The 11,610-nt window shown below is 40.5% G+C and overlaps 2 long non-coding RNA genes across 3 annotated transcripts; both read right to left on the reverse strand.

The window, feature by feature from the left end:
* Positions 1-1,245: 1,245 nt before the first annotated feature.
* LOC126203950 (uncharacterized) lies at positions 1,246-3,953 on the reverse strand. Of its 2 annotated transcripts, none has more exons than XR_007540425.1 (7): positions 3,776-3,953; positions 3,540-3,668; positions 3,380-3,431; positions 3,069-3,194; positions 2,908-2,962; positions 2,644-2,728; positions 1,246-1,365 (listed from the first exon to the last, which is right to left on the reverse strand). It is a non-coding gene; the product is annotated as an uncharacterized LOC126203950 (long non-coding RNA). The 2 variants fall into 2 exon arrangements; XR_007540424.1 differs by having other exon boundaries at positions 3,069-3,197.
* Positions 3,954-8,222: 4,269 nt separating this feature from the next.
* LOC126202930 (uncharacterized) lies at positions 8,223-8,871 on the reverse strand. The gene is made up of 3 exons (XR_007540203.1): positions 8,682-8,871; positions 8,527-8,573; positions 8,223-8,342 (listed from the first exon to the last, which is right to left on the reverse strand). It is a non-coding gene; the product is annotated as an uncharacterized LOC126202930 (long non-coding RNA).
* Between the last annotated feature and the right edge of the window lie 2,739 nt (positions 8,872-11,610).

Here is an 11,610-nt window from a genome sequence, read left to right on the forward strand (position 1 = left end):
TGAATATGACATTTTTATGTGGAGTTCTTCGTCTGATTTCTAAAAATGCAGAACAGAAGAAAAGACTTACCAAAGGGAGAAGTTGTACAAAGTTCTGAAACTCCCATAGTTAGCTATGGCGCATGTGATGTCTCACCTCTTGCAGGAGCACTTCCAATGGCAATGAAAGTTGCAGCCACACTTTCAAATCAACATTTTGTGATGGATGATATATTTACAATTGTTTTATCGAACAGATCATTTTTACATGAGCATGCATAATGTAATTTGTAAAAATGTAGAAAAGATGGAAGGTCATACCAAAGGAGAAAGATATACTAAGTTTTTAAGCTTTCATAGTCAACATGGTGCATGTTATGTCTCATATCCAGCAGGAAAAATTTAGATGTTAACAATTGTTGAGACCCAAAATCAAATCAACCTATTGGGACACACAAACTATTTACTACATTTGGAATATCGTATAACAGTTATATGTGAACTTGCTCGATTTAATTTCCAAAAATTTAGAACAAAAGAAAGGATTTACCAAAAGAAAGAAGATGTATTAATTTCAGCACCTCTAATAGTTAACTATGGGAAGGATGATGTCTCGGATATTCCCCCAACACTTTTGATGGCACCATGAATGTTGCAGGCACACAGTCAAAACAAACTATTGGAAATGATGAGCTATTTAATACATTCAGTATATCATAGAGGTAATTTTTGTGTGTACTTGCAAGATCTAATTTGTAAAAATGTAGAAGAAAAGGAAGGCCATACCAAAAGAAAGATGCTGTGTTAAGTTCTGCTCTGCTTATAACAAACTATGCAGCAAGTGATATCCCACATCCTACATGAACACTTTCAATGGCACTATGAATGATGCAGATACACAGTCCAATCGACCTGCTGGGAAGAAGGAACTGTTTACTACACTGGGTATATCATATAGGTCAGTTTTATATGTATGAGCATGACTTAATTTGTTAAAATAGAGAACTAAAGGAGAGACTTACCAAAAGAAAGAAGATGTAGTAAGCTAAGTTCCTCTAATGGTTATCAATGGTGCAGGTGGTATCTCACATTCTGCTAGAACATTTTCAATGGCTCCACGATCACTGCAGCCACACAGTCAAATCAACCTGTTGGAAAGGAAAAACATTTCACTACATTTGATATATCAGATAGGTCACTTCTATGAGAACTTGCATGATTTAATTTGTAGAAATGAAAACAGGAGGATGAACTAACCAAAAAAAAGTGGATGTATTAAGTTCAGAACCTATCATGGATAATTATGGAGCAGGTGACATCTGATACCATACATAAATATTTCTGATGGCACCATGATTCTTGCAGCCACACAACCATATCAACCTGCTGGAAAGGAAACACTAATCAATACATTTGCTATATTGTATCAGTCATTTCTACATCTACTTGTATAATTTAATTTGTTAAAATGTAGAACAGAAGAAAGGACTTATGAGCAGGAAGAAGATGCACTATGATCAGCACTTGACAACTTGACATGGTTATCTACAGAGCAGATGATGTCTCAAGTCCTACCCAAACATTTTCAATTCCACCATGACTCTGGCAATCACAAAATTGTATCAACATGCTGGAAAGGAAAAACTATTCAATACATTTGATATGCCATATACAGTAGAGCATCAATTATCCAAACGTCGGTCAACCGAACGACCGCTTAACCGAACTGTGTACTCGCTCGCACCTGTTACTCTCCCACCCTACCGTCCATCATCCCCCTCACTCCCAAACCAAGTTTCCCACAGTAGTCGCCGCACTGGGCCACCGCTGGTGGAACATTGCTTCTAATAGGGCCTTCACAAGGCGCTGCTGACCGACCAGCCAAGCCGCCAGTCACTGTGTTTCAACAATCAGCACACTTCTGTTGGCTTGGCACTGGCAGTAGAAGTAGCGGCAGTATCAAATCTGTTCAAAGCAACAACTGAGCCAGCTTAGAGTAGAGGCGTGCCGCTCTGCGCAGTTTGAAGGATTGCACGACCCCAAGAAGAGTTCCTCACGGTGCAGTCACCTTCTGTTCTCTGTTACGACCACTTGCGTGAAGAAGTGAACTTGATGATACAAAATGCTTGGACGTAAACGTGTTGTCCTTTCTATGAGGGACAAGTACGAGATTATTAAAAGGTTAGAAGAAGGTGAAACTGCAACCACTTTATCCAGTGAGTACAAGGTGGGGAAGTCGACAATTACGGATATAAAAAAAACAAAAGACGAGCATAGCAAATTTTATAACTATGCTTGATTCTACTGATGGATCAACAAGCCATAAAACTATGAAGCTCGTCACTAACACAGATCTAGATTATGCTGTTTACAAGTGGTTTCCACAAAAGAGATTGGAAGGAGAACCTATCTCAGGTCCCATTCTGTGTGAGAAGGCAATGCAGTTCAATGAAAAACTTGGCAAATAAACATGTACAGTTCGATTATCTGAACAAACCAGTTTTCTGAACACCCATGTCCCCCAATTACTTTGGATAATCGACACTCTACTGTAGTTCATTTTGATGTTTACTTGTTTGATTTAATTTGTAAAAATGTACAACAGAAGAAATGACTTATCAAAAGAAAGAAGTTGTATTAAAGTTCAGCACCCCTGGTGACTACCTAGAGTGCAGGTGATGCCTCACATCCTGCATGAACATTTTCGATGGCACCATGATTGTTGCACCCACACAACCAAATCAATCTGCTGGGAAGGAAAAAGTTTTCATTAAATTTTACATATCGTATAGGTCATTTCTATATGTTTTTGAATAATTTAATTTGTAAAAATGTAGAACAGAAGGAAGGACTAACTTAAAAAGAAGATGTATTAATTTCAGAATCTCTGATTGTTAATTATGGAACAGGTGATATCTGATATCCTACCCAAACATTTCTGATGGTACCATGATTGTGGCAGCCACACTACCAAATCAACCTACTGGAAAGGAAACACTAGTCAATAGATTTGATACATCATAACAGTCATTTCTATGTCTACTTCTTGATTTAATTTGTTAAAATGTAGAACACAAGGAAGGACTCACCAAAAGAATGGAGATGCATTAAGTTCAGCACCCCTGATGGTTAACTATGGTGCAGATGATGTGTCACATCCAGCACGGACATTTTTGATGGCATCATGATTGTAGCATCAACACTATCAGATCAACCTGCTTAAAAGGACAAACTAGTCACTACATTTGGTATATTGTATAGGTAATTTTCATGTGCACTTGAATTATTTAATTTGCAAAAATGTAGAATAGGAGGAAGGACTAATAAAAAGAAAGTAGTTATATTAAGTTCGGTACTTTTCATGGTTAACTGTGGTGCAGGTGGGTGTGTCAGATCCTACCTGAACATTTTCGATGCTGTCATGATTGTTCAGGCCACACAATCAAATAAACCTGCAAAAACGGACACTGTTCAATAGGTTTGGTATATCATATAGTTCATTTGAATCTCTAGTTGCATCATTTAACTTGTAAGAATGTTGAACAAAAGGAATGACTTACGAGCAGGAAGAAGATGCACTAAGATCAGTACTTGACATGGTTATCTATGGAGCAGGTGATGTCTCACATCCTGCCCAAACATTTTCAATGGAATCTTGATTCTTGCAACCACAAAATGATATCAACCTGCTGAAAAGGGAAAACTAATCAATACATTTGGTACATCACATAGTTCATTTCAATGTCTACTTATATGATTTAATTTGTAAAAGTGTACAACAGAAGAAATGACTTACCAAAGGAAAGTAATAGTATTACGTTCAGCACCTCTGATGGTTAACTATGGTGTATTTGATGTCCCACATCCTGCACGAACGTTTTTGATGTCAACATAATTGATGTAGCCACACCATCATATCAACATGCTGGAAAAGTCATACTATTCAATACATATGGTATGTTACATAGGCCACTTCTATGTGTACTTGCACAGTTGAATTTGAGAAAATGTAGAATAGAAGGAATGCAGTATGAAAAAGAAGAAGATATATTAAGTTCAGCACTTGTTATGGTTAACTATGGTGCAGGTGATGTCTCATATCCCGCACAAATATTTTCGATGCCACCAACATTGTTGCAGCCACATAATCAAATAAACCTGCTGGAAAGGACCCACTACTCAATATCCTTCATATACTGTATAGTTCATTTATATGCCTACTGGCATGAATTAATTTGTAAAAATACAGAACACAAGGAAGGACTTAACAAAAGAAATAAGACGTATTAAGTTCAGAAATCTCTCATTTTCCAATACAGCACAGGTGGTGTGTCACATCCTGCCCAAACATTTTTGATGGCACTATGATTGTTGCAGCCAAACAATCAAATCAACCTGCTGGGAAGGAAATACTTTTCACTAAATTTTGTGTATCATTTATGTCATTTCTATATGTTGTTGAACAATTTAATTTCTAAAAATTTAGAACAAAAGGAAGACTAACCAAAAAAGAAAATGTATTAAATTGAGAAACTCTCATGGCTAATTATGGAGCAGATGATATCTGATATCCAACCTGAACATTTCTGATGGTACCATGATTGATGCAGCCACACCATCAAATCAACCTGCTGGAAAGGACACACCAATCAATACATTTTGTATATCATATAAGTCATTTTACACCAGCATGCAAAATTTAAATTGTTAAAATGTAGAAGAGATGTAAGGATTTATGAAATGGAAGAAGATATACTTAGTTCAGCACTTGACGTGGTTACCCATGGGGCAGGTGAATTCTCACATCCTGCCCAAATGTTTTTGATGGCAGCATGTTGGTTGGAGCCCCACAATCACATCAACATGGTATAAAGCACACCATATTCCATATTATTTAATTGAATAAATAAAAAATCTACTCCACAAGTGGAGGCAGAACACACATAAAAGATTTTTGTGATTGGCATACTTTGGGAGCCAGTGGCTCCTTCTTCAGAGAGAAGGGTTTAAGGGGAAGGAAGAAGGGTGAAGGAAAAGAACTGGAAAGGTCTAGGGTAGGGGTAGGTTTTGGGAAAGTCACCCAGAACTGTGGGTCAGGGGAGACTTACTGTGCGGGATGAGAAGGATAGACTGATTGTTGGGAACTGCATCGGATGAGATTCGAAACTCTGAGAGCTTAAAGGTGGAAGACAGAATAATATTCAAGACAGAGATTACTACTAATACATTGTGCATGAATTAATAAGAGTGAAAAGCTAAGTGTGTTGTATGTAACAGAGATGGGAGGGGGGCATGAGAAATAGATGGGAAAGAAATGAAAGATATAGAAGACTAAAATGGAGTGAAGCAAAGAGTAGTTACAGTGAACAAAAGCTGAAATGCTCTGCAACAGTGTATTGTGAGTTGCATCTGCCTATGCCCATTCATCGTAACTGATAATTTGGTGGTAGTCATGCCAATGTAGAAGGCTGACCAGTATTTACATAATAGCTGTTATATGACGTGTTGTTTCACAGGTGGCTCTCCTCTAACAGTACGTTTTGCCAGTTATAGGGCTATAATAGGTGGTGGTTGGAGGGTGCATAGGGAAAGTCTTGCAGCCGGGACAGTCACAGGGGTAGGAGCCATAGGGTAGGGAGATGGGTGCAGAAGGAGCATAGGTCAGACAAGAATATTGCAGAGATTGGGTGGGCTATTCTAGGGGTGGTGGGCAAAATTTCAGACAGAATGGATCTCATTTCAGGGCATGATTTTAGGAAGTCATGGCCTGTCAGAGTAGCTGATTAACACATTCCAGACCAGGATAATACAGTCACCAATGGAGTGCTCAGAAGCTGTTTTGTGGAGGGATCAGTAGTACCAGGATTGGATGTGATGGCCTGGGAAACCTGCTTTTTAACTAGGTTGGTGGGGTAATTATCTGCAGTGAAGGCTGAGGTGAGAATGGTGGTGTATTGCTGTAAAGAGCCTGCAACCAAACACATATGTTTGCCTCAGATGCCAAGGCTGTGTGGGACGGAATGTTTGACAAGGAAAGGATGGCAACTCTCAAAATGTAAGTACTGTTGTTGCTTGGTAGGGTTAATGAGGGCAGAAGTAGTAGCTGGCCTTTGGAGAGGATGAGATCAACATCAAGTAAAGTGGCATGGGATTTGGAATAGAACCATGTGAAATTTAATTGGGAGAAGTTATTCAGAGATTCCAGAAATTTTTGCAGTTCAGCGTCACCATGAGTCCATATGGTAAAGATGTCATCAATGTATCTAAACCAAACCCAGGACTGAAGGTTTATGGATCCCAGGAAAGTCCCCTTGAAGTGACCTATGAAAAAGTTGACATAGGAAGGAACCATCCTGGGTCCCATGGCCATACCCCTGATCTGTTTGCATGGCTGCCCCTCAAAGGTGAAGTAGTTGTTGGTAAGTATAAAGTTGACTAAGGTGAGTAGGAAGAATGTCATAGGTGGGCACTGACTGAGGAAATGTTCAGCAGCAGGCAGAACATGTATATGGGGGATGTTGGTATGGAGGGAGGTAGCATCAATGGTGTTAAGCAAGGTGTGTGGTGGGAGTGGGAAGGGCACAGATTTCGGATGATCTAGGAAATTTTTTGTATCTTTGATGTAGGATGGGGATGTTTGTACTGTGTGTTGCAGGTGTTGATCAACTACGGCAGATATACATTCGGTGGGTGCTTTGAAGCCAGCAAGTATAGGGTGGCCAGGATGATTGGGTTTGTGGATCTTAGGAAGAAGGTAAAAGGTGGGGGTGTGTGGTTTGGGTGGGGTGAGAAGTTCTATGGATTGAGGTAGTAGTCCTTGTGAGGGGCCTGAAGTTTTATGGAGGGACTGCAGGTCAGTTTGAATCACAGGATGGGATCTTGATGGCAGACACTGTACACAGAGGTCTCAGACAGCTGGCGTGAACCTTGTCTAACATACTCCTTTCCGTCAAGTACTACAGTGGTAAATCCTTTGTCTGCTGGGAGGGTAATGATGGAGTCACCAGTTTTTAGGGAACAGAGAGCCCTGAATTCTGCATTGGACAGGTTAGGGTCATGTTGTAGGGACCTGAGGAACGGGTGTGAGGCAATACTGGATGAGAGGCATTCTTGGAAGGCTTGTAAGGGATGATTTTGAGGTAGTGGTGGTGGGTCAAGTTGGGATCGTCGTCTGATCTGTTCAAGGCAGGGTTCAATGTCAGGTTTGCTGTTGGAAATGTTTTAGTGTTGGGTTGTAAAGTAATATTTTCAATGGATGTTATGTGTGAAAGAAAGGAGGTCCTACACCAAAGCAGCATGATCAAATGCAGGTTTAGGGCTGAAAGTGAGGCCCTTAGATAATACAGATAATTCAGGAGGGAAGAGCACTTTAGATGAGGGGTTAAGGACACTGCACTGTTGTGACTGATTCTTGGGATTATGGGTTATTGTTGGTCCTTGGTCTGGGATGCAGTGGTGAAGGCTGCAGAGGGACCCTTCTGCCTGAAGAAGGAGCCACTGGCTCTGAAAGGTTGCCAATCACAACAGTCTTTTATGTGTGTGTTCTGCTGCCACTTGGTGAGTTAGATTTTTTATCTATCCAATTAAATAATATTATCAATAACTTTTATCAGTTTGGTACATTGCAAAGTTCATTTCTACATCAACTTGCGTAATTTAATTTGTAAAAATGTAGAACAAAATTAAGGAATTGAATTGAATTGAATTGAATTGAACTGAATTGAATTGAATTTTATTTGATCCTGTAAGATTACATTGTGTACAGTAAATGTACATGTAATATAGGACATGTCAAAGTATTAAAATTCTTTATCACTTATTTTCCTACACCTTTAGCTTACATTTTTACATCACTGATAATGAGTAACAATATATACAAATTTAATGGCATAAGTATTCTGCAACACTGTAAAACTCTTTTTCAATGAGATAGTCTTTAAGTTTCTTTGCAAAGTCATTGTGAAGTACACTATCTTGCAGGGTTTTGGGCAGACTTCTTAGTAGTCTTATACCAGAGTACTGGGGTCCTTTTTCTAGCACTGCCAGTCGGTGGGGTATGCTCCGTACTTCATTCTTCTTTCTTGTATTGTGGGTGTGTACACTAGCATTTGTAATCCAGTCCTCACTACCTTTTGTGATGTACATTATTGTTTTGTATATATACAACGATGAAAAAGTTAAGATACCTAAATTCTTGAAACAGTTTCTGCATGTTTCAGAGGTCTTTCTTCTTAAAATGTAGTAAGCTCAGTTCCTCTCATGGTTATCAATGGTGTAGGTGATATCTCACATCATGCCCATCACATCATGCCCAAACATTTCCAATGACACCACAATTGTTGCAGCCACGCAATCAAATCAACCTGTTGTGAACAAAAAATGTTTCACTACATTTGATATATCAGATAGGTCATTTCTAAGATAATTTGAATGATTTAATTTGTAAAAATGTAGAACAGAAGGAAGGAATAACCAATAAAAGATGTATTAAATTCAGAACCTATCATGGTTAACTATGGAACAGGTGATATCTGATATCCTACCAACCATTTCTGATGGCATGATTGTTGCAGCCACACAATGAAATCAACCTGCTCGAAAGGACAAAGTATTCAATACGTTTTATATTTCATATAGGTAATTTATATATGTACTTGCATGATTTAACTTGCAAAAAATGCAGAACAGAAGGAAAGACTTACTAAAAGAAAGAAGATTTATTAAGTTCAGCACCTCTCATGGTTACCTGTGGTGCAGGTGATGTCTCACATCCTGCACAAACATTTTCGATGGCACTATGATTGTTGCAGCCACACCATCAAATCAACCTGATGGAAAGGACAAACTATACACTACATTTGGTACATCATATAGGTCATTTTTATGTGTACTTGCATGATTTAGTTTGGAAAAATGTAGAACAGAAGAAAGCACTTACCAAAACAAAGAATATATATTAAGTTCAGCACTAGTCCCTGTTAACTATAGTACAGGTGATATCTAACGCAATTAAATAAATCTGTTGGATAGGACACACAATTCAATATGTTTGTTATATTGTATAGTTCATTTCTATGCTTACTTGCATGATATAATTTGCAAAAACATTGTGAAAAGGAAAGTTGCTACTGACCATAGAGCAGATATGCTGAGTTGCAGATAGGCAATACAAAAAGAATGTCAGAAATATAGCTTTCGGCCAGTAAGGCCTTCGTCAAAATTAGACAACAGGCACACACACACACACACACACACACACACACACACACACACACACACACACACACACACACACATAGATGCAACTCATGCACCCGTGGCTGCAGTCTCAGGCAACTGAGGCCCCACTCTGAGCAGCAACAGCAGTGCATGTTGGGAATGGCGACTGGGTGGGGGCAAGGAGAAGGCTGGGCTGGGGATGGGGAGTGATAGTAAGGTAGGAATGATGGACAGTGATGTGATGTTGGGGAGCATGCAGGGATGAGGTGGAAAGAGGTTTGGGCAGCAATGTGCAATCGGGAGGTTAGACGTTGGGCAGCAGAGAAGTGGGGGGGGGGGGGGGGCAATTTGTGGAAAAGGAGAGAAGAAAAAAGACTGATTTCGATGGAGGAATGATGGCTGTGTAGTGCTGGAATGGGAGCTAAGAAGGGGCTGTATGGGAGAGGACAATGATTAACAAAGGTTGAGGCCAGGAGGGTTACAGGAACATAGGATATATTGCAAGGAAAGCTCTCAACTGTGCAATTCAGAAAAGCTGGTGTTGGTGGGGAGGATCCACAAGGCACAGGTGGTGAAACAGTCGTTGAAATGAAGCATGTCATATTTTTCAGCATGCTCAGAAACTGGGTGGCCCACTTGTTTCTTGGTCACAGTTTGTCAGTGACCATTCATATGGACAACAGCTTGTTGGTTGTCATGCCCACATAGAATGCAGCACATTAGTTGCAGCGTAGCTTGTAGATCACTACCTTTGATGGGATAGGTGATGTTTGTGACCAGAATGGAAAAGGTGGTGGGAGGGTGTATCAGATAGGTCTTGCATCTAGATCTATGACATTGATATGGGCCATGAGGTAAGGCATTGGGAGCAGGGGTTGTGTAGGGATTGACAAGAATTTTGTGTAGGTTGGGTGGACGACGGAATACCACTGTGGAAGGGGTGGGAAGGATAGTGGCAGGATATTTCTCATTTCTGGGCAAGATGAGGCATAGCCAAAACCGTGGTAGGGAGTGCAATTCAGTTGCTCCAGTCCTGGGTGGTACTGAGCTCTGACAGTAATGCTCCTCTGCAGCCAGATAGTGAGACTGTGAGGTGGTGAGAGACTGGAAAGATAAGGCACGAGGGATTTGTTGTCGTACATGATTGGGAAGATAATTATGGTTTGTGAAGGTTTCAGTGCAACCCTCAGTATATTTCAAGATGGACCACTTGTCACTGCAAATGCAATGACCACGTGTGGCCAGGCTGTATGGAAGGGACTTCTTGGTATGTAACTGGTGGCAGCTGTCAAAGTGGAAGTATTGTTGGAGGTACTGATGTAGCCATCTCTGAGGTGGAGGTCAACATCTAGGAAGGTGGCTTGTTGGATTCAGTAGGGCTAGGCGAAGCAAATGGGGAAGAAGTTGTTGAGGTTCTGGAGGAATGTGGATAGGGTGTCCTGACCCTTGATCCAAATCGCAAAGATATCCTCAGTGAATCTGAACCAAATAATTGGTTTAGAATTCTGGGTGTTTACAAAGGATTACACTAGATGACTCATAAATAGGTTGGCATAGGATGGTGCCATGCAGGTGCCCATAGCTGTACCCCAGATTTGCTTGGAGGTAATGTCTTCAAAGAAGAAGTAATTGTGGGTGAGGATATAGTTGGTCATGACAACTAGGAAGGAGGTTGCTGGTTTGTAATCAGTTGGGCATTGGGAGAGGTAGTGTTTAATAGTAGTAAGGCCTAGGGCATTTAGGATATTAGTGTAAACGGAGGTGGCATCAATAGTGATGAGCAGGTGGTAAAGGGACAGGAACTGTAGAGAGTCGGTGGAGAGAATGGTTGGTATCTTTTACATGGGAGGGTACGTTCTGGGTAATAGGTTGAAGGTGTTAGTCCACAAGAACAGAGTTTCTCTAAGTGAGGGCACAGTAACCAGTCACAATGGTGCATCCTGGGTAGTTGGGTTTATGGACTTTAGGAAGCATGTAGAAGGTGGGTATGTGGAGGAGAGTGGTAGGGGTGAGCAGAGAGATGGACTCTGAGGAGAGGTTCTGGGATGGAACAAAGGATTTGAGGAGTGACTGGAGATCCTGCTGGATTTCTAGAATGGGGTCACTGTGGCAAGGTTTGTGGGTGGATGTATCTGACAACTGGCAGAGACCTTCTGCCAGATAATCCTTGCAGTTCAATTTAACAGTGGTGGAGCCCTCATCCGCAGGTAGGATTATAAGGTCAGGATTAGTTTTTAGATGGTGGACTGCAGTTCTTTCTGCAGATGTAAGGCTACTTTGCATGTTGAGGACTTTCAAGAATGATGGTGAGTCAAAGTTCCAGGTTAAGAAATTCTGGAAAGTCAACAGGGGGTGATTTGGAGGCAATGGGGGTGGATCACGATTGGATGGAGGAGTGAACTGAGTTAGGCT

The sequence above is a fragment of the Schistocerca nitens genome, chromosome 9, assembly GCF_023898315.1.
Source record: "Schistocerca nitens isolate TAMUIC-IGC-003100 chromosome 9, iqSchNite1.1, whole genome shotgun sequence".
NCBI classification, from domain to species: Eukaryota; Metazoa; Arthropoda; class Insecta; order Orthoptera; family Acrididae; genus Schistocerca; species Schistocerca nitens.